We start from the raw sequence: 27,193 nt of genomic DNA on the forward strand, positions 1-27,193 counted from the left end.
GGAAAGCACATGCATAGTATCGAAACGGCAACAGAAGAAACTTTTGCAACATCTGTGAAGGGAGAAACAACGAGAAGAAAGAAGACTCCTTGTAAAGCAACAACAGGAAGTGGTTGTAGATGCACACATTCAATGATTGCCATTGGAGCAAAGAACGCAAGTTGTGGTATCACAATTGGTGGGAGCATTTGAGGCAGCAACATCAAGCCATTTAGGTTATTACCAGTCTCAAGTCTTCACAAGCTTTAGCCTGCATCCTAAAGTTTGTGGAGTAATAACCTACCAACACCTCGGGAGATGCACGCCCAAGAGCTGATGCTCTCTAACCTGAGAAATGGTTTGGAGAAAGTGAAAAGCGTGCACATCTTAGATCATCTAGCTGCAATGAGGGTGACATTAGCTATGTTGGTGTCCCTTGAAACAAAGGAGAAACGGCTTGGGTACAGAATGTCGAAGATGTTGTCAATAAGGAGAACCAACATGGGTCCAGCAGTTGAATGAAGAGTAGAAGCAATGCACGATCATACCGATCCGAGAAGTCTGTGGGCTTCAACAAAAGAAAAGAAAAGGAGAGACAGCCTAAGTGCGAAAGTCATTGTTACAGTGACGATGTTTTGGCATGAAAATACGAGAGTTACTCCAAATAGAAAGGACATCTGTAAAAAGCGAACGGGACGCAAGGTGTTTGAGGAGCACATCATACACATGCTAGATACAAGGCATGTCAGTGGTGCCTAAACTAGCCCGGTGGTTGTTTGTGATTGAGCTTTGGGATAGTTTACTTGTTTCATTTCTTAAACCATGCTTGGACTAAATGTGATTGTCCTAAACCATCCCCGTGGTTGGAACATCATGCAACCGTAGGTTGGTTCAACTCAATTGCCAATTACATGATTGTCTTGAACTAGCATGGTTGAACAAACATTAGTTGTTGTCCAACCCGGTGGTGTGGTTGAGCAAAAATTAATAGCAATATATTAGAAAAGGAATATATTTTTATTTTACTAAACCAGCCTGGTGGTTGGAACATCATGCGATTGTGGCTAGTTTAGCTCAAACAGCGAGTTATAAAAAATGATAACAAAATCATGCAAATGACAACTCAACTCCATTTTGTGGAAAAACACCAAAAAGTGTACCTTTATTCATAATTTTGGGACAAAAGATGTACTTCCATTTTTTAAAAACCACTACTTTTTTGAGAAAAGAATGCATAAAATAGTACTTTTGTTTGATTCTAAAACCTAAAAATGCTAGAATTTTGAATTACAAAAAGAGTTGTATTATTCAAATCGGAAAACATGACAAATAACAAAGAATAAGAATCTCATCCATTGAAGTAGGAGAGTCCTTCCACCTTTTGCTTTAAAATATCAATGGTTTTTAGGCGCAAATGTCCAGAACTTTTTAACTCAAACCCATACACAAGAATTTCTACATCTTGCAAATTAAGAATGTCCACATGGCAATGTGTTTCACTTTTCTTTCCTTTTTTTCTTTGTTTAATCATCTCTGGATCATACTTTCCCTTTAGTGCATCGTTTTTTAAGACCCTTGAAAAGTTTGGTGCTAATCCGATGGTGTGGTATACGGATGTCGGTGTCCATTGCACATTTTTCCTTCATATCGCGTAGCATCCACGTGTGAATATGTGCATTCTTGCTCCTGGTGACACAAACGGCATCCGATCCACCTGATACTTTGGAAGGACATTAATACCAATTTTTCTAAGACCCTTGAAAAGTTTGGTGCTAATCCGACGGTGGGATATACAGATGCGGATGTCCATTGTGCATTTTTCCTTGACATACATAGCATCCACATGCAAATATGGGCATTCTTGTTCCCCGGTGTCACATCTGACCATTTTGTTCCTTTAGAACTATCCATTGTCTAAACCCATAAAGAAATTAGCATATACATAAATTAGCACATATGAAGAATTTACATTAATAAACGTGCAAATTCACACTAATAAATGTGTAATGCTAACCCACAGGATGCTGAAACCATGCACCAAGAATGCACCCATATGTCCACAAAGATCACCATTTCCTATGGTGTCATGATTGCCCTTACCATCTTACACCACATGGATATAGAAGCAGGGCACTCCTACATCTAGTGGTAGTGATGTTTGCATAAACCAAATCTATCACTTCAACCTTAAGCATGCCATAATTTTAAGGACAAAATTGGTATTGGAATACTCAAACTTATGTCTTATATCTTGGGTTATAGTACATCTAAAAGTGGTCCTCACAAGGCTTCTTGAAAGAATAGAGAAAAAAAGGAGAAGCAATGGAATGCTCATATTTTACCTTTCTAAAGGACAAAAGGAACCTCAATATGAGGGTTATGTGGCTTTTGATATTGAATTGAACCTTATAGATCAATCCTTCTTTCGTAAACATTATAAGGATTTGTCACTATAACATTGGCATTTTTGCAAGTTATGAAAGTCATAATTTTACGCTTGATTAGAGTCATCTTCCATAAATGATGATAGTTGGTTTTGCAAATTGGTGCATGAACTCTTTGACTATATTCTTGAATTTATACCTTTCAGCAACAATCTCTCAGGTGTAGTAGTTACCATGGGTGATGCCTCCATGGTGTGGACTTCTTGCTTTGGTATCTCTCCCTTGTTCATGTAATCTGATCTTGAGGTTGAGATGGATGTGGTAGAATTAGACATGGAATTCTCCATTTTGTTAAGCTTGATAACTACAAGTCGCCTTTAAATGGAATGTCTCTAATCCTCCAATAGCTTATAGCTCCACTAGATATAGAGAGCATCCTATATATCCTAGTGTCAAAGAAATAAAGGAATTTTGTAGACAAAGGGAGAAGTGGCTATCGGAAAGTAATAGGAGGCCTAAAGAAGATTCGGGGTTATTGACTGGGTGGAAAAGATGGTCAATATTTTATACATTGCCATATTGGGAGGTAAGCACATGCTTCTACATGATTAAAAAACTTAAAATACATTGTTTTATCTTCCATGAAAAATTAAATGTTGTATTCTTTTCCATGCAACACCTTCTTGTTCGTAACACTCTTGATGTCATGCATGTGGAGATAAATATTGTTGAAAATGTTTTAAAGACACTCTTACAAGAATCAAATAGAGATTCATTAAGAGTTTGTCTAGACATGAAGGATATGAAAATACGACTAGAATTATGGCCTCAAGTAGTCCATGGAAGAAATGACAAGTTGAAAATGCCAGCTGCGTCATATAGATTTACAAAGAAGGAAGAGGATGATTTTTTTGCATTTGTAAAGAATATCAAAGTTCCAATAGGGTACTTAGCATCTTTGCAAAAGCATGTTCTTAGCGAAAAGCTACAAGGAACAAAAACACATGCTTATCATATTTTCCTTCAGCAGATACTGCCACTAGCAATAAGACATTCTTTGATTGATTCTATTCGCTCCACTATTATGAGACTGAGTCTTGTGTTTCGTAGAATATCTACAAGAGCTTTGGACATGACACAATGGGATGCATTATATGAAGAAGCCATATATGTTTTATGTTTAATGGAAAAAGTATTTCCTCCTTCCTTCTTTGATATTATGACACACTTACTCATTCATGTAGTTGAGGAATTGAGAGTTTGTGGACCTATTAGTATCAGATGGATGAATCCTTTTGAGAGAAATATGAGGACTTTGAAACAGTATGTAAAAAATAAGGCAAGGCTAGAAGGAAGTATGGTTGAGGGATATGCAATCACAGAAGCTATGGGATTCTTCTCAGAGTATATTAGCGAGTTTGATGGAGCATGCAGAAGAGTATGGGATGAACCCTAGCTTTGTAGTTCATTGTTATTGCTGCAATTTCATTCCATCTTGTTTCAGCTCCGTTCTCTCACCTCCATTTCCAACAACTTGTTTCGAAATAAAAGGCTGTTGGATGCTTTTTTTGTTGTATTGTTCTATATTTTCAGTGATTAGGAAAATTGAGTTTACTTTTCTATTTTGACTTTCACCTAAAGTCTGATGGTACTCTTTGTGGTGAAGCAAATAATGAGCTCATTTTTTCAACATGCCTTGTTTTTGAAGTTTCACGATAGTTTTCTAAGGACCTATATGTTGTAATATCTGATTTTATGAGAGGATGTGTTGTAAGTACATGTCTGCACTCTTATGGAATGAACAAGCATATTGTTTCCTTGATTGTGGCATAGGGTGGTCCATGTGTATTCAAGAATTGTGGATAAAGAGGCTTAATCGCAAAAAGGTGGATGGCAACCACCGTGAGGTTTTTTTTTTGAGACAGTGAACATGTTTGAGCACTCATTAAATTCTCTTTGCCTTGTTTTTGCTGGATGCGGCTGTCATTTTAGACACCAAGTTGTATGCAGCTGTCATTCTTTGCTTTCTGAGGGTCATAACAAGGTTTTTGGAGCTTGAATTGTAGGTGTGGACGTCTTTGCTTATTGGTCAAGTGATTCTGAACCATCCTTTTCCTGTGTTTGCATTCAATACACTTGCAACAGGCATATGTGTTGAGTGGGCGCTTTCAAGACTCTTTGGAACTATACAAGGTTTTGTATTCTGCTGCCAGTTGTATACTGGGAAACTGTTTTTTTTTTTAGTGGTCTAGTTCTCCAACTTAAAGAGAAAACATTTTGAATTGTTTCCACAGAAAGCATTGCGGGTTCACCCACATTGCCCAGCTGCTGTAAGGCTTGGATTAGGTTTCTGTCGCTATCGATTAAGACAAACAAGAAAATCTCGTTAGGCCTTTGAGCGAGTTCTGCAGGTTTGCTCTCCTTATATTTCTTTTTGTGGTTGAAAGAAAAGCGATGTGTAAGTAGCCCTCATCAGAAACCTTTAATCTTGTCTTTCATTGATTAATACAATGTGCATATTGTATGCTTGCTCTAAGCAGCCCACTAAAGCTCCTTGGAGCATGCAGGCTGACAGTAGATCGAAGGCACCAAGAGGAGGTAGAAAGCTCTGAAGGTGCCAAGGGTCCACATCTAGTGTTACGCTCTAGCCGAGGTAGCATGACCTCGGAAGAATCAGTCGACGTTTCCCTTAAAGGATCTATCTCTGTAATATATGTGTTTGCGCTTCATGTAAATGATCGGGAGGGATTTAATGTCAAGGTCCTAGGTGAGGGTTGATAGCACCAGACTAGATAGATCTAAGACCAAGGGCCTAGTGCTGAGATATTGCCTAGGGGCAAGGAATTAAATGCATCCCAAGAGAGGGGTGAAATGTTGCATTAGGAAGGCCCTATATAGATGACATGTGGCATCTAGATCTATCTAGGGATTTGGGGTTTGCTAAGGCTAGAGAGAGAAGAGAAGAGAATGACTCACGGGGATTTTGGTAATGTAGATCTCTGCCTTGCTTGTGAGCCTTAGCAAGAATTGGATGGGAGGAGAATCATGGTGCTGCTCCCGTGATCTGCAGTAGAGGCTAGAGTTAGGAAGAGATTGGTGACAATTGGTATCAGAGCAGGTTACGAAAGGGGAAAGGTGGAGCGCTGGTGGCGAATCACCCGACGGTGACGACGAACAGGCTAGGCAAGTGAGAAGGCTGCAAAATATCAGACCAGCGTCGAAGGAGATCCAACGTTGCCGACGATGTCCGTGAGGAGTGGCGCTCACGTGGAGATTCTTGATTGTTGGTGAAGCGATGCGTTGATCGCAACGACGTTGTGCAGCGCGTTGACCCACGAACGGGCTTACGCAAGCAAGTATCGAGAGTTAGGAAGGTCCTTCAACGTGGGTAGTCTGTGATTGACTGCGGATCAACGGAAAGCCTGGCATGGAAGTGTGACGTGCGTGGAACGGGACACGCAGGTGATTCGACGAAACGAGGGATGAAGAGCGCAGAAATTGGACGATGACGACGTGTCTGAGCGTAGCTCTCCCGCACTGATCATAGCTTGATCGGGCCTCACAGAGAAGAACGGAAAGTCCAAGGAGCAGCAGCAGCTCGTGAGCGGCGAGCAGGAGCAAATTGCTCAGGTGAGCACGTAGTCAGGATTTGGCGCAGCGAGCACGACGGCATAGGACCCACAGGCTTCGGGATATCTGGCTACCTCGACCCGTGCCAGTTTTCGATTCCTTCAGACAGATTTCGATCAGAGTTCATAGACCAGGGGGCTCTCTGTCACTTCTGTCAATGCTGTGTTTTGTTTCTCTTGTTTTAGCTTGGTGATGCTCCGCTTGCATATGAGTTTCCAGTATACGATGCTATAGGGACAGATTATGCTTGTGCAGATGCCTGTATACTTGAGTCTGAGTTAATTTGCAGAAATTTCCCTAGTATAGGGAAAAGCGGGATTTGAATATATGCCTGTGTCAAGTGCGTAGTTAGTGTGCATGTCAGATTGCAGGAATTCCCTAGTATAGGGAATTGTGTTCAGAGTGTCAGTACACTGAATTGTGTCAGCTTGTGATTACAGTGTTCTAGGGGTGTTTAAAAAAAGAAAAAAAAAAAAAAAAAACCCCCAAAACAAAACACCTATTGAACTAAATGGAAGCAGAAGAAGGGGCTTCCAGGAGGGACCCTGGTGAATCAGGAGTCCGGACGACCCAGCAGGGATCGTGCCCAGTAGCTCACACTTTATCTGGCAGGATTGCATTGCTCCATGGAGGATGCCTTGCAACAGTTGTTAGCGCAGCAATTACAAGCCAACGCAGGGCAATCTGAACTTAGGAGAGCATTACAGAGTATGTCTGCCAGATCTTCTCGAGAAGAGAAGGGTAAGGCTCCAATGGAACTGGAGTCTAGTTTCCATACGGTCGAGCCTAGGAAGGCTAAAGTGCCAAATATTGCCAATTACAGACCGGAAAAGTATTCTGGTCGGATGAACGACCGTAGCTCCGATGTCATTGAGACCTGGCTACACAAATGGGACGAGGCGTTCGCCATTTGTGAGATCAGAAATGACATCAAAAAGATCCGCGAGGCCACCCATATGTTTAGTGAGGCAGCGGATCGGTGGTGAATTAAACAACAAAAAGATGGCATAGCATCCACTACCTGGGAGGGGTTTAAAAGAGAGTTCAGGAAACACTTCTTACCTCCTGACGAAGCATCCCGAGCTTGGGATCAATATAGGAACCTTCGTCAGAGAAATTTATCAGTGGTAGAATACACTGATAAGTTTCGAGAGAGTGTAATGAAGGTTGATGAACCCCTGCCTCAATCAATCCAAGTGAAAGATTTCATATTTGGATTGAATGATCGAATAAAAATGGAAGTTCGGGCTAAGTACGCGAACACGCTAGATGATGCAATAGCTATAGCCCTGAACTACGAGGATGCCAAGGGCAGCAAGCCAAGTGGGTTTGCACAGGTCGGAACCCAGTATGGGTATCCGAAGAAATCTGGGTTTAAGAAGAAGTGGGCTAGTAGAGGGAGTGGTTCGCAGCCGAGTGGTCAAGCCAAGCAGGCGAGACCGGCTGAAACTCCTAAACCAAGTACCACCATTGGAGTGAAGAGGAAAGTAACTCCAATGGCAACCCGGGCTTGGTCTAAGTCTCCCTTGAACCCAGAACAGCGGGAAAAAGCGAGGAGAGAAGGCTTGTGCTTTGGTTGCCTTCAACCTCATCAGTGGAGAGATTGTCCACGTAATAAAGATCGTCGGACGGCTGAGATGGTGATCTCAGAGTGCGACGTGGAGATGCAGGGAAGTCCCAGAGCGGAAGAGATGCAGATTCAGCTAGCGGGATCTTCTCAGAGGTTAGTACCTTATTTGTTCTGTGTGTCTGTTGCTAAGTTAGTGACGAGTGCACCTGATAACATCCTATCTAAGCCCGTAGCAACGGGGTATACAGCCTTCAATGATACGGAGTTAATTAAAATGAAAGGGCAAGTGGCCAGTGATGATGTCATTGTGTTGTTTGACTCGGCGTCAACTCACAATGTGATTAACTCCAAGCTCGTGAAGAGGCTGAAACTAAAGACAAGTCCATCTGACTATGCGTATACAGTCAGGATGGCCGATGGAAGTTCAACTGAAGTATGGGACCAAAGGGTTACCCAGTTGGAGCTTCGGATTCAGGACTATGCTGAGAAGCTTGATTTTGAAATAACCAAGCTTGCTCATGCGGATATAGCCCTGGGAATGGCGTGGCATTCTAGGAAGAATCCAGCCATTGATTGGAAAAAGCACGTATATCAATTCAAGATGAATGATGTGCTTTATGTCTTGCGAGGTGAAAGAGATATACCTCAGGGACCGTTGGTTTCCGTGATGGAAATCAGAAAGGCTCAAGTAGAGTTTTTATACCTTTGCACAGCATCGGTAGAGTCGGTGAATGATTCTTCGACTAGCACTGATGTTACGCAAAGTGCTGAGATGGCCAAGCTGGCTAATCTTATAACAGAGGAGTTCTCTGAATGTTTTAGGGATGAACTACCTTATGGGTTACCTCCAGAGCGGAAAGTTCAGCATAAGATTGAGCTGATCCCCGGGGCAGAACCTGTAAATAGACCTCCCTATAGAATGAGTTTTATTGAAGAAGCGGAGGTGCGTAGGCAACTGGAAGAATACCTCAAGTTGGGGCCGATTCAACCAAGTTTCTCACCTTTTGCTTCACCAGTGATATTAAAGAGGAAAAAGGATGATACGTTTCGCCTCTGTATAGATTACAGAGCATTGAATAATATCACTGTTAAGCACAGGTATCCGATGGCTCAGATTGATGATTTGCTAGATGCACTACATGGAGCCGTGATTTTCAGCAAGATAGATCTTAAGTGCGGCTACCATCAGATCCGGATTAGAGCCGAGGATGTGCATAAAACCGCTTTCAGAAGCAAGTTTGGTCATTATGAGTTTTTGGTAATGCCCTTCGGACTTACCAATGCTCCAGCGACCTTCGTCATGCTTATGAACGATTTACTACGTCCGTATATCGGAAAGTTCGTAGTACATTTCATAGACGATATCCTAATATTCAGTAAGAGTGTTACTGAACATCGTGAACACTTAAGGATAGTGTTCAGTACTTTGAGGAAAGCCAGTCTTTATGTGAATAAGAAGAAAACTATACTGTGTATGGTTAGGCTTGAGTATTTAGGGTTCATAATTACTCCACAGGGGGTAGAAATGGATCCGAAGAAAGTGGCTGCGATACTGACTTGGCCAATCCCTCAGAGTCTGACCGCGTTGCGATCATTCTTGGGATTTGTCCAGTTTTATAGAAGGCATATCAAAGGATATTCCGGAATAGTATCGCCATTGACTGATCTGACCTCCGATAAAGTACCTTTTGTTTGGGGACAGAATCAACAGGAAAGTTTTAACACCATAAAACAGGCGGTGGTCTCAGGACCGGTGTTAAAAATAGTTGATCTCCAGAAACCGTTGTTCCTAGAAACCGATGCAAGTGGCATTGCGGTAGGAGCAGTTCTCCTTCAAGAGGGAAGGCCAGTAGCCTTTGAAAGCAAGAAGCTTTCTTCCTCTCAAAGGAATTGGCCAACTCATGAATTGGAGTTGTATGCTGTTATCCATGCTTTGAAAACATGGAGGCATTATCTGTATGGTTCAGAGTTTTATGTGGATGTGGATCATGATACTCTGAAACATTTTTGTAAACAGCCTGACTTGAGGGGCCGCCAAGCTAGGTGGGCAGAGCTCATGCAGGAGTTTAATCTAACGATTCGGTACCGAAGAGGAAAAGACAATAAGGTTGCTGATGCGTTGTCTCGCATTATGCACAACCTGAGTTTCACGGTATTAGAGAGTGCTCTAATGACCGAGATCAGAGAAACTCAAAAGGTGGACGAGTTTGTCCAGAGCTTATGGCCTAAGGCTCATGTGTTAAAACCCGGGGAAAATGAAAAGGATGACCTGGCATCCAGAAAAGGCCAAACTTATGCAAGATATACCATAAGGGATGGTATGCTAGTTAGAAATGGCAAGGTTGTAGTACCTGGTCAGAATGATCTCAGACAGAGAGTCATTCGACAATGCCATGATAGCCCGTGTGCGGGACATCCAGGAGTCGAGAAGACATATGATCTCGTGAAGCGAGATTTCTTTTGGCCAAAGATGAAAAAGCATATTCATGAGTATGTGACACGGTGTTTCTCGTGTCAGGTAAGTAAGGCCGAGCGGGTGAAGCCACCCGGACTTTTACAGCCCTTGGAAATACCACTAAGTAAGTGGGAGAGCATTTCCATGGATTTTATTGTAGGGCTACCTGCAACACAAGGAGGGTATAATTCTATCCTTGTGGTGGTTGATCGTCTAACCAAGATGGTTCACTTCATTCCGACTAAGAGTCTGTTAGTGCCCCGCAAGTGGCGGATTTGTTTATGAGACATATATTTCGTCTGCATGGATTACCTAGATCCATAGTGTCAGACCGAGATGTCAGATTTACCGGTCATTTCTGGACAGCGGTATTCGAGACACTGAGGACTGAGTTAGGAATGAGTAGTGGGGATCATTCTGAGACGGATGGTCAGACGGAGAGAGTCAACCAAACTTTAGAAGATATGCTGAGGGCATATGTGTCATTGAGGCAACATACATGGGACAAGTGGTTGCCATTGTTGGAGTTTGCCTACAATGATAGGAAACATTCATCTACTGGGTTCAGTCCGTTTGAGCTGAACTATGGTTATAGGCCAGCCAATCCAACTATAGTTGGAGTACCTCAGAAAGTGCCTAGTGCCGCGAACTTTGTAGTTCAGATGCGGGAGATGCTAGCACTTGCGAGAGCTAATATCCGCCAGGCTATGGATAGAGCCAAGGTGTATGCGGATGAAAATCGGTCTATAAGAGTATTTGAAGGAGAAAAAGTTTTTCTCAGAATTCCTTCGCACTCGAAGTCGTTGACTTCAGGAGAGTGTGCTAAGTTATCACCTCGATACTGTGGGCCGTGGTTAATTCTAAAGAGAATAGGCAGTGTAGCCTATAAATTAGAATTGCCACAGGGGTGTAAGGTGCACCCGGTTTTTCATGTTTCACGTTTAAAGAAATTTTTACATACAGGTGACTCACTGATCGAAGGTGTGGTTTTGTTTCAGGAGATAGAGGATATTGCAAGGCGCAAACCAACAAGAATCCTGGACCGAGGAACAATGCAAATACGAAATCGAAAGATACCCACGGTGTTGGTTGCATGGCATGGTCAGCCTCTATCCGAAGCTACCTGGGAATCCGTATATCAGTTGCGGAGAGTGTTCCCAGACTTTATCATCGAGGACGCTGATGTCTGAAGAGGGAAGGAATGTTACGCTCTAGCCGAGGTAGCATGACCTCGGAAGAATCAGTCGACGTTTCCCTTAAAGGATCTATCTCTGTAATATATGTGTTTGTGCTTCATGTAAATGATCGGGAGGGATTTAATGTCAAGGTCCTAGGTGAGGGTTGATAGCACCAGACTAGATAGATCTAAGACCAAGGGCCTAGTGCTGAGATATTGCCTAGGGGCAAGGAATTAAATGCATCCCAAGAGAGGGGTGAAATGTTGCATTAGGAAGGCCCTATATAGATGACATGTGGCATCTAGATCTATCTAGGGATTTGGGGTTTGCTAAGGCTAGAGAGAGAAGAGAAGAGAATGATTCACGGGGATTTTGGTAATGTAGATCTCTGCCTTGCTTGTGAGCCTTAGCAAGAATTGGCTGGGAGGAGAATCATGGTGCTGCTCCCGTGATCTGCAGTAGAGGCTAGAGTTAGGAAGAGATTGGTGACATCTAGGTAGTATTGTGCATTGTTCAAGATCTCTGTCTGTATCTATCGCTATATACAGTAGTGTGCACAAATGAAGCACTGTGTGATTCTTGGCCTACTTTCTATGTGTTCTTCCCCTGCGGGAATGTTGGATACAGCAAGCAACCTCCGTCTCTATTTTCTAACATGGTATTAGAGCCTTGAGGAAGATTCACAAGTGCGTGGAGATTGGAGGTGAGAATTTTTGAAAGGAGATCTGAGTTCAGTCTTGTTGAAATTGAAGCCAACTCCCATGTCTAAAGGACAGGTACCTTTGCGAGGAGGAAGGTAATCAAGATTTAAACAAGTGTGCCTCAGTTTGTATCAGCTGCATTTATGTTGAGTCTATTTTAAAGAACTTCAGTAATGGTAACACATGCGCCGATTCGAGGGGTGGGCAAACTAGATGTGGATAAATAGCTTATTTGGAAGCTGAAGCTGCGAAGCCACCTGGTGGCAAGGAAGTTGTGGAAGCTAATGACGGAAGAATCTGAAACCTGAAGATGTAGTGGATGTGGATCTATATGAGGTGGAAGAATGGGAAGAAAAGGATGCCGAAGTGCTATCAATGATATGTATTGAAATGAACAAACTTACGGGGATCATCAATCTGTAGAATCAACTGTTTACCACGAGGATGGAGGAGGAAGATACCAAGCGAGACTACCTCATGAAAGTGAAGGTGCCGAGAGTGTTGGGATTATTATGGTGAGCTCCCCACCTGTGAGCCTCCACTGAGGAAGAAATTTGGGGGGGGGGGGGGGGTAACCGACAGCACCTGTTGGGACACAGAAATGCCACATGGGCAGCAAGGAAAGCTGCTACGGGGGCAGATCTGACAGGGGTAGCAGGGCTGCTAGTAGAGGTGTGCTCTCTGCCATGTGAGCAGCAAGTATCTCTGTAGGGAAGGGCTGCCTAGAAGGCCCTGCAAGGGCAGGTCACATGGGCTGTAAGGGCTGTTGTATAGGCCCTGGTGCTGGCCAACAGATCTGGGACAGTGCAACAGCAGGTCGGAGTTGTACCAGACCAGGTCGGGTCAACAGGTTGGCAGTCTGGTGTTGGGATGTTTTGGGGTCATCCAGCCCCTATATAAAGAACCCCAGCATCGGGCTCTCTCTCATTCATAGAGCCTCAGCATTGGGTGCTTGCAGGGCAGCAGGGAGGCCATGAGTCTTCCTTTGGGGCCTCAGGTCCAGGCTACAGATCCAGCAGTAGGGAGGTCCAGAAGTACATGCAGAGCATCACACATTTGCTGCAGTTCTAGTGGCAAGGAGGCAAGGAACCAAGGAGCCTTGTGCCTACAAACAGTACCTCACCTTTGGCTGTCCACCAGAGGAGCAAGGTCTGTTTTAGGGCATCTACTCAGCCCACTTAGGTCTTGGAGAGCACGCAGGCTGACATAGTTTTGAAGGTGCCAGGTGGAGGTAGGAGAACAGTTTTGTGGTGCTAGGGGTCCACGTCTGGGTAGTACTGTATCTGCTAGATGGTGGCAGACTGTGCACACCTTTGTACAAGGTTTTGTCCATCTTTGGAGCAATACACATTTATTGTTTCTATTTCATTAATGCCTGCATCTGTCTATATTCACTTGTGTACACAATAAGGAAAAGGATTGAGATTTGAGTTAGCATTGTGTGATTTTTGGGCAACGTTTTCACAATCTTCCACTGTTGGAGTGTTGGCTACAGCAAGCAACCTCCATCTCTATTTTCTATCAGGGAGATCAAGTCAGAGCAGTTAATCGTAAGGTGGACCTTATGCCGAAGAGCTTCAGAACCTTTCAAACTGGCATTACACTTCGGAAAGGTCAAAGCTGGTCACTTTTGAGGAGGTGGGGGCCTATGTTTGTCCAAGAGGAGGCTAGGGCAGGGACAAAGCCTTTGTTGCACAAGGCAAGAGTAAAGCCACAGGAAACGGCAAGCCTGGCAACGATAAGTCCGACAAGAAGAAAGAAGACATTTGATGAGGAGGAGGACTTATCTGGAGGAGGAGCAAGAAAAAGAAGAAATGCTTCTAGTGCAACCAGCCTGGATGTTATGTGGGAACTGCAAAAAGAAGAAAGCTGATCGAAAGAAAAAAGGAGTGTAAGTAGGAATCAAAACCAGCGGCAAACATGGTGATGGAAAAATGAGAGCTTCTCTTGTTGATGACTCCGTGTGTTGCTGAGATCAGGTATGCAGATCTAGATGGAACTGCTATAATGTCTGACATTTAGAGATGGTCTGATGAGCTAGAGGGATAAGGAGCCTTTGTAGACCGAAGGTGACTGCATGGAATCCTTGTCAAAGTAGGTGAAGCTTCCTACTGATTTGGAATTGAGTTTTTGGAGCTTTGTAGGTCTTGGTGAGTACTATAGTAGCAAGGCCCATGGTTTCAGTGAGTACAAACATAGTTGACAGCAATGCACTTTTTCCTTAGAAATCTATTATGCAGGGCTCTATTCGATGCCTAGGATGTGTTATAGCTCCCAGAAAACTTGAGTTTAGAAATGTAGTTTATATACAAGTCTCCATGATCTCATACACATGCTTTTATTCCTCTCTCATGTTCTATTTTTTCGCAAAGTTAAAAAAGAATATCTGACTGAATGTTTTGATGTAGCTTGTTACAATAAAACACATTTTTACAGGATATGCAAATGGCCATGTCTTATGTTATATGCACTATTTCTCCAGAGAGGTAATAATTGTTGTACTATTGCTGATAGTGAATTATTTGTTACTCTTTTGATGTATGCACGGATGTGAGTACCCCTCTGCTCATAGAGGTGGACCAGATTTGTCATCTAGCCTGCCCAGCATCACCTATCTTCTACAAATATAACCCTGTGAAGGTGAAATGAACCCACTTTACCGATCTTGCTTGTCTTCTTTAAAAGTTGTACCATTTGTGTAGTGTTTCAGTGGGAGAGTTAGCTTAGGGAATTTTCTCCAGAGACTTGTAACAAATGGATACCATAATCTGTCACAAGTAGTGTCTAGAGAAATCCATTCAGAGGATGCTTGCCTTCACACACACTTTTTAAAGTTAAACTCTCTCTCTCTCTCTCTCTCTCTCTCTCTCTCTCTCTCTCTCTCACACACACACACACACACACACACACACACTTTTTTTTAATAGTAATACACACACACACACACACACACACACACACACACACCCCTCTTTTTTTAAAATTAATCTCTCTCACATACAATACTGCTTTTAAAATTAATCTCTCATACACACCCACATCTTTTTGTTTTAAAATTAAAATCTCTTTTAAGACTAAAAGCAAAAAAAAAAACGTATTTGTTTAATTGAGAATTAAATCCAATCTATTTTGCATAATTGAATACAAGATCAATGAATGTGCATCATTCTCATGTCCTTATGCATTCTTTGATTGCAAAACGCTAGAGCAGGTAACACAACTAAATCGTCATGATTACATCTTTGGTGGGGTAAGAAAAGTGTCGTGATTACATGTCTAAATCCAATGTCCTCAATCTCGTTTGAGACTTCCATAATGGTGTGGTTGTTGTATCAAATCCTCCGGTTGGGTGGGGTAGGACAACATTATTGTGGTGGTCTCTTACAACTGATATAAAAGGTCAATAGTAATTGTCATTAATCTAGTTCGAGGCTTCCATCATGGTGGTTGCTCTATCCAATCCTTAGGTTGGGTGGGGTAGGAACTCATCGTTATGGTGGTCTCTTACACTTTGATGTGAATACCCAATGTCCTCAATCTCGTCTGAGGCTTCCGTAATGGTGTGGTTGCTGTGTCTAATTGTCAGGTTGGGAGGGGCAACAAAGCATCGTTGTGATGGTCTCTTATACTTTGATATGAATGTCCAATTGTCATTAATTGAGTTCAAGGCTTCCATAATGGTGTGGTTGCTCTATCCAATCCTCATGTTGGGTGGGGTAGGAAAGCATTGTTATGGTGGTGTCTTACACTTTGACGTGAATGCCCAATGTCCTCAATCTCGTTTGAGGCTTTTGTAATGGTGTGGTTACTCTGTCCAAACCTTAGGTTAGGTGGTGCAGGAAATCATCGTTGTGGTGGTCTCTTACACTTTGGTATGAATGTCCAATAGTAATTGTCATTAATTGAGTTTGAGGCTTCCATAATGGTGTGGCTGCTCTATCCAATTCTTAGGTCGGGTGGTGTAGGAAAGCATCGTTGTGGTGGTCTCTTACACTTTGGTATGAATGTCCAATAGTAATTGTCATTAATTGAGTTCGAGGCTTCCATAATGGTGTGGTTGCTCTATCCAATTCTTAGGTTGCGTGGGGCAGGAAAGCATTGTTATGGTGGTCTCTTACACTTTGATGTAAATGTTCAATGTCCTCAATCTCGTTTGAGGCTTTCATAATGGTGTGGTTGCTCTGTCCAATGCTCAGGTTGGGTGGGGCAGGAAAGCATCGTTATGGTGGTCTCTTACACTTTGATGTGAATGTCAATGTCCTCAATCATATTTGAGGCTTTCATAATGGTGTGGTAGGAAAGCATCGTTATGGTGGTCGCTTACACTTTGATGTGAATGTCAATGTCCTCAATCTTGTTTGAGGCTTTCATAATGGTGTGGTTGCTCTGTCCAATCCTCAGGTTGGGTGGGGCAGGATAGCATCATTGTGGTGGTTTCTTATACTTTGATGTGAATGCCCAATGTCCTCAATCTCATTTGAGGCTTTCGTAATGGTGTGCTTGCTCTATGCAATCCTTAGGGACATGAAAGCATCGTTATGGTCGTCTCTTATACTTTTATGTGAATGCCCAATGTTCTCAATCTCGTCTGAGGCTTTTGTAATGGTGTGGTTTCTCTTTCCAATGCTCAGGTTGGGTGGGGCAGGCATTGTTGTGGTGGTCTCTTACATTTTGATATGAACATCCAATAGTAATTGTCATTAATTGAGTTCGAGGCGTCCATAATGGTGTGGCTTCTCTATCCAATCCTCAGATTGGGTGGGGCAAGAAAGCATCGTTGTGGTGGTCTCTTACACTTTGATGTGAATGCCCAATGTTCTCAATCTCGTCCGAGGCTTCCGTAATGGTGTGGCTGCTCTATCCAATCGTCAGGTTGGGTGGGGCAAGAAAGCATCGTTGTGGTGGTCTCTTACACTTTGATATGAATGTCCAATAGTACTTGTCATTAATTGAGTTTGAGGCTTCCATAATGGTGTGGTTGCTCTATCCAATCCTCAGGTTGGGTGGGGCAAGAAAGCATCATTATGGTGGTCTCTCACAATTTGATGCGAATGCCCTATGTTCTCAATCTCATCCAAGGCTTCCGTAATGGTGTGCCTTCTCTGTGCAATCCTTAGGTTGGGTGATGCAGGAAAGCATTGTTGTGGTGGTTTCTTACACTTTGGTAAGAATGTCTAATTATAGTCATTGTCATTAATTGAGTTCGAGGCTTCCATAATGGTGTGGTTGCTCTGTCCAACCCTCAGGTTGGGTGGGGCAGGAAAGCATCGTTATGGTGGTCTCGTACACTTTGATGTGAATGTCCAATGTCCTCAATTTCGTTTGAGGCTTTCATAATGGTGTGGCTGCTCTGTCCAATCCTCAGGTTGGGTGGGGTAAGAAAGCATCGTCTTAGTGGTCTCTTACACTTTGATATGAATGTCTAATAGTAATTGTCATTAATCTAGTTCGAGGCTTCCATAATGGTGTGGTTGCTCTATCCAATAGTAATTGTCATTTGATGTGAATGTCCTTTGGTAATTGTCATGAATCGAGAGGCTTCCATAATGGTGTGGCTGCTCAATCCAATACTCAGGTTGGGTGGGGTCGGAAAGCATCGTTATGGTAATCTCTTACACTTTGATGTGAATGCCCAATAGTTTATGTCACGTGGTTGATGGTGTGGCTTTCTTCAATGGTATTTTGAAATGTGTTGCATACTAGGTATGTGTATTTCTATCTAGTAAATAATCTAGCAAATCCTTGTTTTTTTGCTATATAGAGAATGGACAAAAGTTCCTTGTGATTGTCTTTACATGACATTCATTTAGGATTTGAATAGAAGACATCATTTTTATTATGATTCACTTTTGGGATGTAACAATGGAATAAACTTTTATTTTCCTCACTCTTATTTTTTGTTAGACTTGTTACTATATAGTGAAGTTGTATTAAAATAAAAAATATAGTATTAATATATATTGAAATTGTATTAATTGTCTTAATATTTAGTGAAATTGTACTAGTTGTGTTGATATATAATGAAATTCTATTAAAATTAAAAATTGAATGTTTTTACTGTATAGTTTAAACCTTATTTTCTATCTAGGAAAATTCTATGTTTTCATTATATAGTGAATGTTTTTCCTATATGGTAAAATTTTATGGACTATTTCTCTATATAGAGAAATTTTCTCTCTATATAGTAAAATTCCTATGGGCCAAATTTCTATATAAAGAGATTTTCTATCTACATAGTGAAATTCTTTCTATCTAGTAAAATTTCTATGGGCCAATTCTCTATATAGAGAATTTTTTACCTCTATATAGTGAAATTCTCTATATATAGTAAAATTCTGTTAAGGACTCTCTATATAGTTAAATATAGTAACATTCTCTTAAAAACTCTCTATATAGTGATTTGTTTTCTGTATATAGTGAAATTTTCTTTAGATACCTATCTAGAGAAAGTCTCTTTTTCTCTAGTCTGGACTTTTACCTGGACTTTTACTATATATGTGTATTTCTATCTAGTAAATGATCTAGCAAATCCTTTTTTTTTTCTATATACAAAACGAACAAAAGTTCCTTGTGTGGATCTTTCATTGCAATCAATTAAAGTTGTACCGATCATTCAAAAGGAGGCAGTGAGAAGATATGTTGATGTAAGGCTTGACTTTTTCTTGATATCTTTCGATGGTCTTATTTTTAAATGTTTAGTATTTAAAATTTCTTTTATATTGATGAATACTTTTATGTATATTTAATTGTATTTGCAAGCTCGATATGAATGTAATATCAGTGACAAATGTTGGAAAACTAAAGTCTCAAAAGCATTCAGAGTGAACAAATAGGCAGTAGGTGAATTTTGTAAGTATTCTATTAAAAACTTGTTTACTTTAACATTGATTTTGTTGAGTTTTTATTAATGTGTTGTTTGTTATGAGTTGATGCTAGGCTTATAGTCGTTACTTACGGGATGGAGATGATGCACAAAAACCAACATGGCTACTAGATGATGTATGAGAAAGAATAAAGACACTGGTAAATTCAGAGGAATTCAAGGTACACACACAGAGACACACACACACTTAATTGCAAGTATCATATGTTCTTTTTTAATTCTATTTAACATAACTACATTTTGATATTATTTTTCAAAGATCTAGTGAAAGAAATAAGAGAAATAGAAAGGCCCAAGAAAACGTTACAAATTTAGGTCGAAAGGGTTATGTTGGAATGAAACAAGAACTTGTAAGTTTAATAGTTTTCTTACTTTTCATAATTCATGTTTTTATTTTAGTACTCTTTGATAAATCCACATGTATGACAAATATTTTAAACATGTAGATCTCTAAACTTCAAAGGTCTCCTTCATATTGAGAGGTGTTTTTAGAAGCTCATATGTCCAAAGGATATGGGATGAAAGGAAGAGGAATACTATTTGAATATGCATTGTTTAAAGAGACCAATGGTGGTGTTTCATTAAAGGTACTTCATGTTCTCTTTGTTTTATGAATAGAAATGATTAATTAATGAAATATAATATCAATTTGAAATATTTCATGTTTTTTATTGTGTAGGATCCTAATCCAAATGACAATGGGGATAATAACATTTTTGGTCTAAGACTGGTTGTACCTACTAAAAAGACTACTTGTCGCAAAACAAATTTTGCAATCGTTAATTTAGACCAAGTGATATATGAGAAGACTGCTAAGTTGCAAAGAAAGCTTCATGACAAGGATAAGGCTATGGATGCCTTGCAAGAACAACTTAATGATTTGAGAAAAAGCATTTCTGCTCTATCTTTGGTAAATTTCATGCTTAGTTTATGATAATTTTCACAAAAAAGATGATTCATGCTCACACAGACACAGACACACACACACACACACACACACACGTGTGCGCGTGCGTGTATTGTAGATATTGTTTTGAAAAGGTTTAGGGATCTTTGAGTAGAGTAGAAAGCATTCACATGAAGTATTATTAAGTATCATATTTACTTTATTTTAAAAAGGTTCATCAATCAACAATTGGAGTAGAAAAGACAGCAGCACAAACAAATGACATACGTGTTTTCCAAGTAAGTTAAATTTATTTATATTTCTTAATTATTATGGCAATGATCATAACATTTTTGGATATTTTTTATAAAGATATTTTAAACAAATATTCTACTAATGATCTCTTCAATGTATCTTTGTAGGTTGATGCTTTTCAAAGGGGACAACGACTAAAGATCTTACATAAGGACTCAAAAGACATAGTTGGAATAGGAATAATAATTAGTTTGGATACTTCATTTAGAGTAAAGGTCTTACATAAGGACTCAAAAGACGTAGTTGGAATAGGGACAATAATTAGTTTAAAGATGCTTGTATATTCAAAGCAAATGATGAGATTCAAACATTGGGTCAAGCCGTAGGCTTGAATGTTGCTTGGAAAACTCTTCATGTAATGTCTTTATAATCTTGTATTTTATTTTGTTATGTAAAAACTGAATTATTTATTTCTCAATTAACTATCGAATAATATTTGTTATCAAGTAAAATGTGTGTGTTATAAAAGGTAAAAGTTATCCTTAGAATTTTAGATGACTTCTTCACACTGTGTAATATGAGACTGATGCACTTAAGACATTTGATTAATCTTTCACACTTAGACAATAAATTTCATTCATGGATACCAAGTATCAAATGTAAAATCTTAGTCATTTAAGATTCCAATGCCATGTAACTTTTTGGCCCATTTTAAAAGCTAGTAGAAGTTAAATGTTTTTGCCCATTTTGAATGCTATTGTTTATAAAAGAAGAAATGGCAATTGTGATTCCATTTCTTTCCATTTGTAACATAATAACCGGCATTTTGTATGTCACTTTATTTCAATTTTCAACATGAAATCTTGCAAATTTTAAGTCATCTTTTACCATTTCGAATATAATAAGTGACAAACTTTTACCATTTCTTTCACAGTTGGTCTCTATTGTAGTGCCATTTCATGCATTAAAAATGGCTAAAATATATGGTACTTTTGGTTGCCATTTTGATTGTGGAAATGGCAAAACTATATGGCACTTTTAGTTGCCATTTCATACGTAAAAATGGCAAAATATACGGCACTTTTGGTTGCCATTTCAGACATCAAAATGGCAAAAATATATGGCACTTTTGGTTGCCATTTCACATGTGGAAATGGCAATACTATATGGCACTTTTAGTTGCCGTTTCAGACATCAAAATGGCAAAAATATATGGCACTTTTGGTTGCCATTTTTCATGTGGAAATGGCAATACTATATGGCACTTTTAGTTGCCATTTCATACATAAAAATGGCTAAATATATGGCACTTTTGGTTGCCATTTAAGACATAAAATGGCAAAAATATATGGCACTTTTGGTTGCCATTTGCATTTGGAAATGACAAAACTATATGGCACTTTTAGTTGCCATTTAATACATAAAAATGGCAAAATATATGGCACTTTCGGTTGCCATTTTAGACACAAAAATGGCAAAAATATATGGCACTCTTGGTTGCCATTTTGTATGTGAAAATGGCAAAACCATATGACACTTTTAGTTGCAAAATTTCATGCTTACTTTATGATAATTTTCACAAAAAAGATGATTCATGCTCACACAGACACAGACACAGACACACACAAACATTCGGCAAGTCCTTTTCTTTCATAGGATGGACCAACTAGTCAAAGTGAAGCTAGTGTTGAATACATGACGAGCAAGTCAAGCAAGATGTTAGCTTATAAGAGAGAAAGAAATATTAGATCGACATTTTCTTTTGCATATCAAGCACACCTACATGATATTTAGCCTACTCCAGATCATATACAATGGATGGCCTATAGGCATGCTTGATTAACAAAGATGAAAGAGAACCTGCTTTCAAAATCATAAGATAATCAAAAGTAACTCTCACCTTCAAAATAGCATAAAACATTTAGGAAATCAAAAGTAAATGATAAGATAATTGAAGAAAATCTAGTCTTCAAAACAATACAAAATATTTTGGAAGCTCCTTTGAATCAATCAGCTCATGCTGAAAGTAAAGCGTGATATAGAATATTTGGCAAGTCTCTTTAACTGATATTTATGGAAACTTGAAGCTGTAGCTAAACTTGCTAGCAAAACATAATAATACATGTACTATCATTGTGAATAAAGCTCCAAGCATATGAATGTAGTGGAACACAAATAACATAACCTTTCAAGTAGAATATCAAGAACAAAGCATTGTATTGAACTACGATGATATCATGGTTCCCAATCATGTACAACATTAAAGAAAGTTGGTTTATCTCTATACCAATAGGCAAAGAAAAGCTCCAACACATAGATGTATGTCATAGTGATTCCTGAAAAACAATCAAGTTTTGTGAGGCACCTGAGTATAGATATTGATAGAGCTCTTTGGTTGAAGGACGTTCTATGAATGTTGAGTAGCAAAGCACTTACACAAAGACTCAGCAAGCGATGAACTAAATAAAAAACTGGTCAATAAAGGATGCACTAAATAAAAACTAGCTTAAAATATGTGAAGCATCATTGGCTTTTACTTTTGCAAAAGCAGCATAAAACCACAAGTGCTGAAGTGCTAAACCCTTGTGTCTCTCTCCTCTTTCTCTTCCTCTCAACATGGTATCAGAACATGGTTTCATCTCTCTTCTTCAAGTTAGGGCAAGCTATATATAGCTTGCCCTAACTTGAACTAGGTCTCACCTATATATGTGTAACTTGTGATCAATATGAATCAGTCTTTGGGAGTCTAATTGGTGTGTTTATCGTCTCTTCTTCTTCTTCTGATGATAGTGTTGATATTTAAGTTGATTTGCCTATTGATTTTGAACATGGTTCTACTCATGATTGTGTTGATGTCTTTGAAATCATTGATCATGCAATGGTTGCTCATGAAGACCCTACTACTTATACAGAAGCTATCTCTTCTGCACAAAAGAGTCAATGGCAAGGGGCAATGGAAGCTGAATATGATTCTTTGATCTCTAAAGGTACATGGGTTCTTGCTGAACTACCTCCTGGTCGCACTCCTATCAAATGTAAGTGGGTTTATAAAACCAAAACCAAAGTTGATGGTTCTTTTGACAAGTTTAAAGCTCGTTTGGTTGCAAAAGGATACTCACAAATTGTAGGAGTTGATTATCATGATACTTTTTCACCCGTTGTTCGTAGCACAAGTATACATGTACTCTTGGCTTTTGCTACTCAATTTGATTTGGAGATTCATCAAATGGATGTGAAAATTGCTTTTCTTAATGGAGATCTTAAAGAGGAGAATTATATGGAGCAACTAGAAGGGTTCATACTTCCCAATCAGGACCATCTTGTTTGTCGCCTTCATCGTGCTCTTTATGGTCTAAAACAAGCTTCTCGTTCTTGGTACATGAAAATTGATCAGTTTCTAACATCTCAAGGTTTCAACTCTTGTTTCTCTGACTCCAACTTATATGCCAAACGTGATGGTGCTCTTTTTGTCATTCTTGCTCTTTATGTGGATGACACCATACTTGTTTCCAACAATCTCGATTTCTTGCAACATGTCAAGAAAATCTTATCCTTAGCATTTGATATGGTTGATCTTGGTGACATTCATTCATGTCTTTGTATTCAAATTCAATGATTTCGTCACAAAGGAATTCTGCTACTTTGACAAACAAAATTCATTTAAGATGCAGTTCAAAAGTTTGGCTTGACGAATGCTCACTCTGACCACTCCTTGTCTTGTGAGCTCTGTCAAAAATACTCGATTGACTCATGATGTTGAGGTTTCACATCAACCCTATGCCAATTCTGTTGGTTGCCTACCGTTTGTCGGTTTGAACACTCGACCAGATATTCTTTTTACTGCCAATTTTCTAGGTCAATATCTGGCTGCTTCCTCAATGCAACATTGGTCTGTAGCAAAACGTGTTCTAAAATATTTGAAAGGCACTTCTGATTTTGGATTAGTTTATCGACGTCATACAGGATCATCTTCTGTGATGTCTCTTGATCTTTTGGGATATACAGATGCAGATTAGGCAAGCTCTCACTTCTCTATGCAGTCTACAAGTAGTAATTGCTTCTTTATCAATGGTTGCTTGGTCTCTTGGGCAAGTAAGAAGCAACGTTGTGTTGCTGTTTCTACCATAGAATATGAGTATGTAGTGGCTTCTCTAGCAGCTCGAGAATTGGTTTGGCTACGACAATTGCTTGCAGATATTGGTCATCGTCCATCATCCAGTACTCCTCTCAAATGTGATAATCAAAGTGCCATAAGTCTGGCTAAAGACTATGTTCAGCATAACAAATCCAAACATATGTTCATTACCATTATGTCAGACATGAAGTGAAGAAAGGGATGATAATGATTGAACATTGTCCCACTTCTCAGATGATTGCAGATATTCTCACTAAAGGACTTAGTGAGGCACGCTTCACAGTGCTACGATCAGAACTTGGAGTTCTTGCAGCTTCTCTCTTCCAAGATTAACACCTTATGGGTGACCTTTTGTATATAAATGCACATCTGCATTACATACTTGTAAATAATTGTACAAATGATCAACTTGTATACTTGTATATAGGAGCTCGGGTTTTTCCCTTGTGCTCCCTAAGGGTTTTTTCATCCGTAGCTAGAGACCTTTGTTTGAGTGGGGGTGTTAGAGCTATATATAGCTTGCCCTAACTTGAACTAGGTCTCACCTATATATGTGTAACTTTTGATCAATTTGAATAAGTCTTTGGGAGTCTATTTGGTGTGTCTATTGTCTCTTCTTCTTCTCTCTCACAACTTGTTAAACCATATATAGCTCTAATACCATGTTGAGAGGAAGAGAAAGAGGAGAGAGACGGACACAAGAGTTGTGTTGAGAGGAAGAGAAAGAGGAGAGATACCAACACAAGAGTTGCTCCCAAGAAAGTGATTCTATTCATAGATCATAGGCATATATATAGTTGAGGACTAGGATGAGTTAGGGCAAGCTATATATAGCTCTAACATTCTATACCAATGTACTTCCAGAGCAGTAACAATATTGCCCTCATAGATAAGCTTTGTGACTTTGGCCAACCAAAATGGATGATTGTTTTCATCATCGGTAGCAAGAACTGCTATCATTGTGCCCTCATTTAGCTCATTTACATTACCCTCCCACATTTCCTTTTCTTGTAGATGACGTTTGATTGATTTTCTATGGCCAACATACATTCCCCTTGTTTCTCCATGGACCATTGCTAATAACTCTTCTCCAATTGGCATGTCATTGACTGTTGCACTACAATCCATGGTGCTTGTGCTAGAAACTTCAATTTCACGCCACACAAATGGTACATTGAGCTGAATTGCATCATTTCTAAACTCCTCAATGAGTCTCTTTTGCTAAACAAAAAAATTGTGCCACCATTGTAGTGTACTTGCTAGAAAATATGCATGTGTATCCATCATTGCCTCCTTAATTTCATTGAAGCACTGAAGAAAATCCATTGAATAATTATCTTTTTGGGACCTTGTTGTCTCACTTGTGGAAGAGAGTAGCATGTGCTTAGCTCGAACTATTGCACGTGCTAGAATGGACAATAAGAACTTGAGTCCCTCTTGTGGGAGCCTAGTTTCCAAGTTGATATATTTTTTGCTCCACATGAGAGTATTTTCATCCTGTTTCTCTATTTTAAATTGATGTTGAAAGCTATGATCATTGAGCTGCACAAATGATGCATCATAGACACCTTGTCCAGTTGCATATGATCTAAAATCATATGTCTCCTCAATTACTTCAATGGTAGGCATTGGAACATATGCATCTTGTAGCACACTGCAAATTTGCGAAAGATCGAAGGCACTTTTCTTTGCAAGTTTGATGGAGAACCTACTGGACATCTGATCAATCTGATCATGTGTGTGTCAAACCAATAAGAACCCAAGTTTAATTTTTTTGAAAATCCCTCTATGCACTAGCATGTTCAAGTATGCAAGTAGAACTTGATTTTTGTTCTCTCTACTTGTATTGTCAAGCTGCAAGTAAAGAATAGGTGGTAATTAACCAGGCCATCCACCAATGATCTTTTGAAGTATTGTAAATGTCAAGTTTGGATCATTATGAATGTTAGGAAAATTGATGAACACTCTTGATGACAAGACACCGTTGAACACCAATGCTCCAACAACATGCAATTGGATGAAGTTTCCTCCTTCACATTTTTTGGAGTGCATATGAAGTGAGGTAGCGTGGTTTTTTTTAAATCCATACCATCAATGACCAAGCCCAAGTAATTTTATTTCTTCTCCAAACATTTTTTCCTATGCTTTGCCAACTTTTTCCTTTCTATGCTTTGTTGTTCTCTATGAATATGTAAAGCTTTTTGAATTTGCTCTGCAATGTATGAGAAAAATGCACAAAAGATGAGAATAATTTTTTAATTTCAATTATGTACCCTAAAAAAAATATTAAAAACTCTTAAGAGAAACTAATGTACTCACCCTTGTCTTCTTTGGTCTTTGTGGTGTCTCTTTTTGCTTTCAGCTCTGCACAAATTTGACAAATGCCCATCCTGTTCTTCTTAGGAATTTTTACATGAGAGAAATATTGCCTCCAAACTCTCAAGAATGAGGGAAGGGAGAGAACCTCTGCATACTCTCCTTGAATGTATCTACATAAATATTGTAGACTTCTTTCTTTGTGAAACTATTTGCAAATGAGTAAATGTAGAATTTGGGAGGACTTCCCCATTGAGCAAGAAAAAACTTTGAAGCCATTGTCTCAACAATGAATGTTGTGGTGTTTCTTGAGAGCCATAAGTTGGATGAAACTCCTCAAGTCCTTGGCTTGAAATTATTTTCCCCATTCTTAAGTATCCAATGGAAAACACTTTGATGAAGCTTGCTCTGCAAACCATCATATCACTAATAAAGTACTTGGTTGGCAAGTAGGAGGAGGCTCTCACTGAAGTTCTCAAAAAGAAATTTTGTTCCTGTCTTTTCAACCCAAAGAAATGATGCCTTTCTTGCTTGATTTTTTTAAATCCTAGTGACCTCAAGCAATTCTTTCTACAACAAAATACTCTACTTACATCACGTATGGAAATTCTTGAAAGTATCCTTTCCTTCCTTGCACCTCTTGAAGTTCTTTGCTTAGCATTGCTGGTGTCGATGCTCAATGTGCATGCTGATTGCCGAAATGGAAGCCTCTTTGAGGAGGGGGTGTGGTCGATTTCTTCAATATCCTTGCTAAAAGTGGAAGTTTGTGAAGGAGATGGACAAAAAAGGGAGGACTTGCTAGGATTGCTCATGAGCTCCAT

The 27,193-nt window shown here is 39.7% G+C and overlaps 1 pseudogene; it reads right to left on the bottom strand.

Moving 5' to 3' along the window:
* Window positions 1-1,327: 1,327 nt before the first annotated feature.
* On the bottom strand, window positions 1,328-27,193 carry LOC147900201 (uncharacterized; annotated as a pseudogene).

The sequence above is a fragment of the Dipteris shenzhenensis genome, chromosome 7 (genome assembly GCF_047967505.1).
Source record: "Dipteris shenzhenensis isolate YYH24624 ecotype China chromosome 7, Dip_SZ_1.0, whole genome shotgun sequence".
Taxonomy (NCBI): domain Eukaryota; kingdom Viridiplantae; phylum Streptophyta; class Polypodiopsida; order Gleicheniales; family Dipteridaceae; genus Dipteris; species Dipteris shenzhenensis.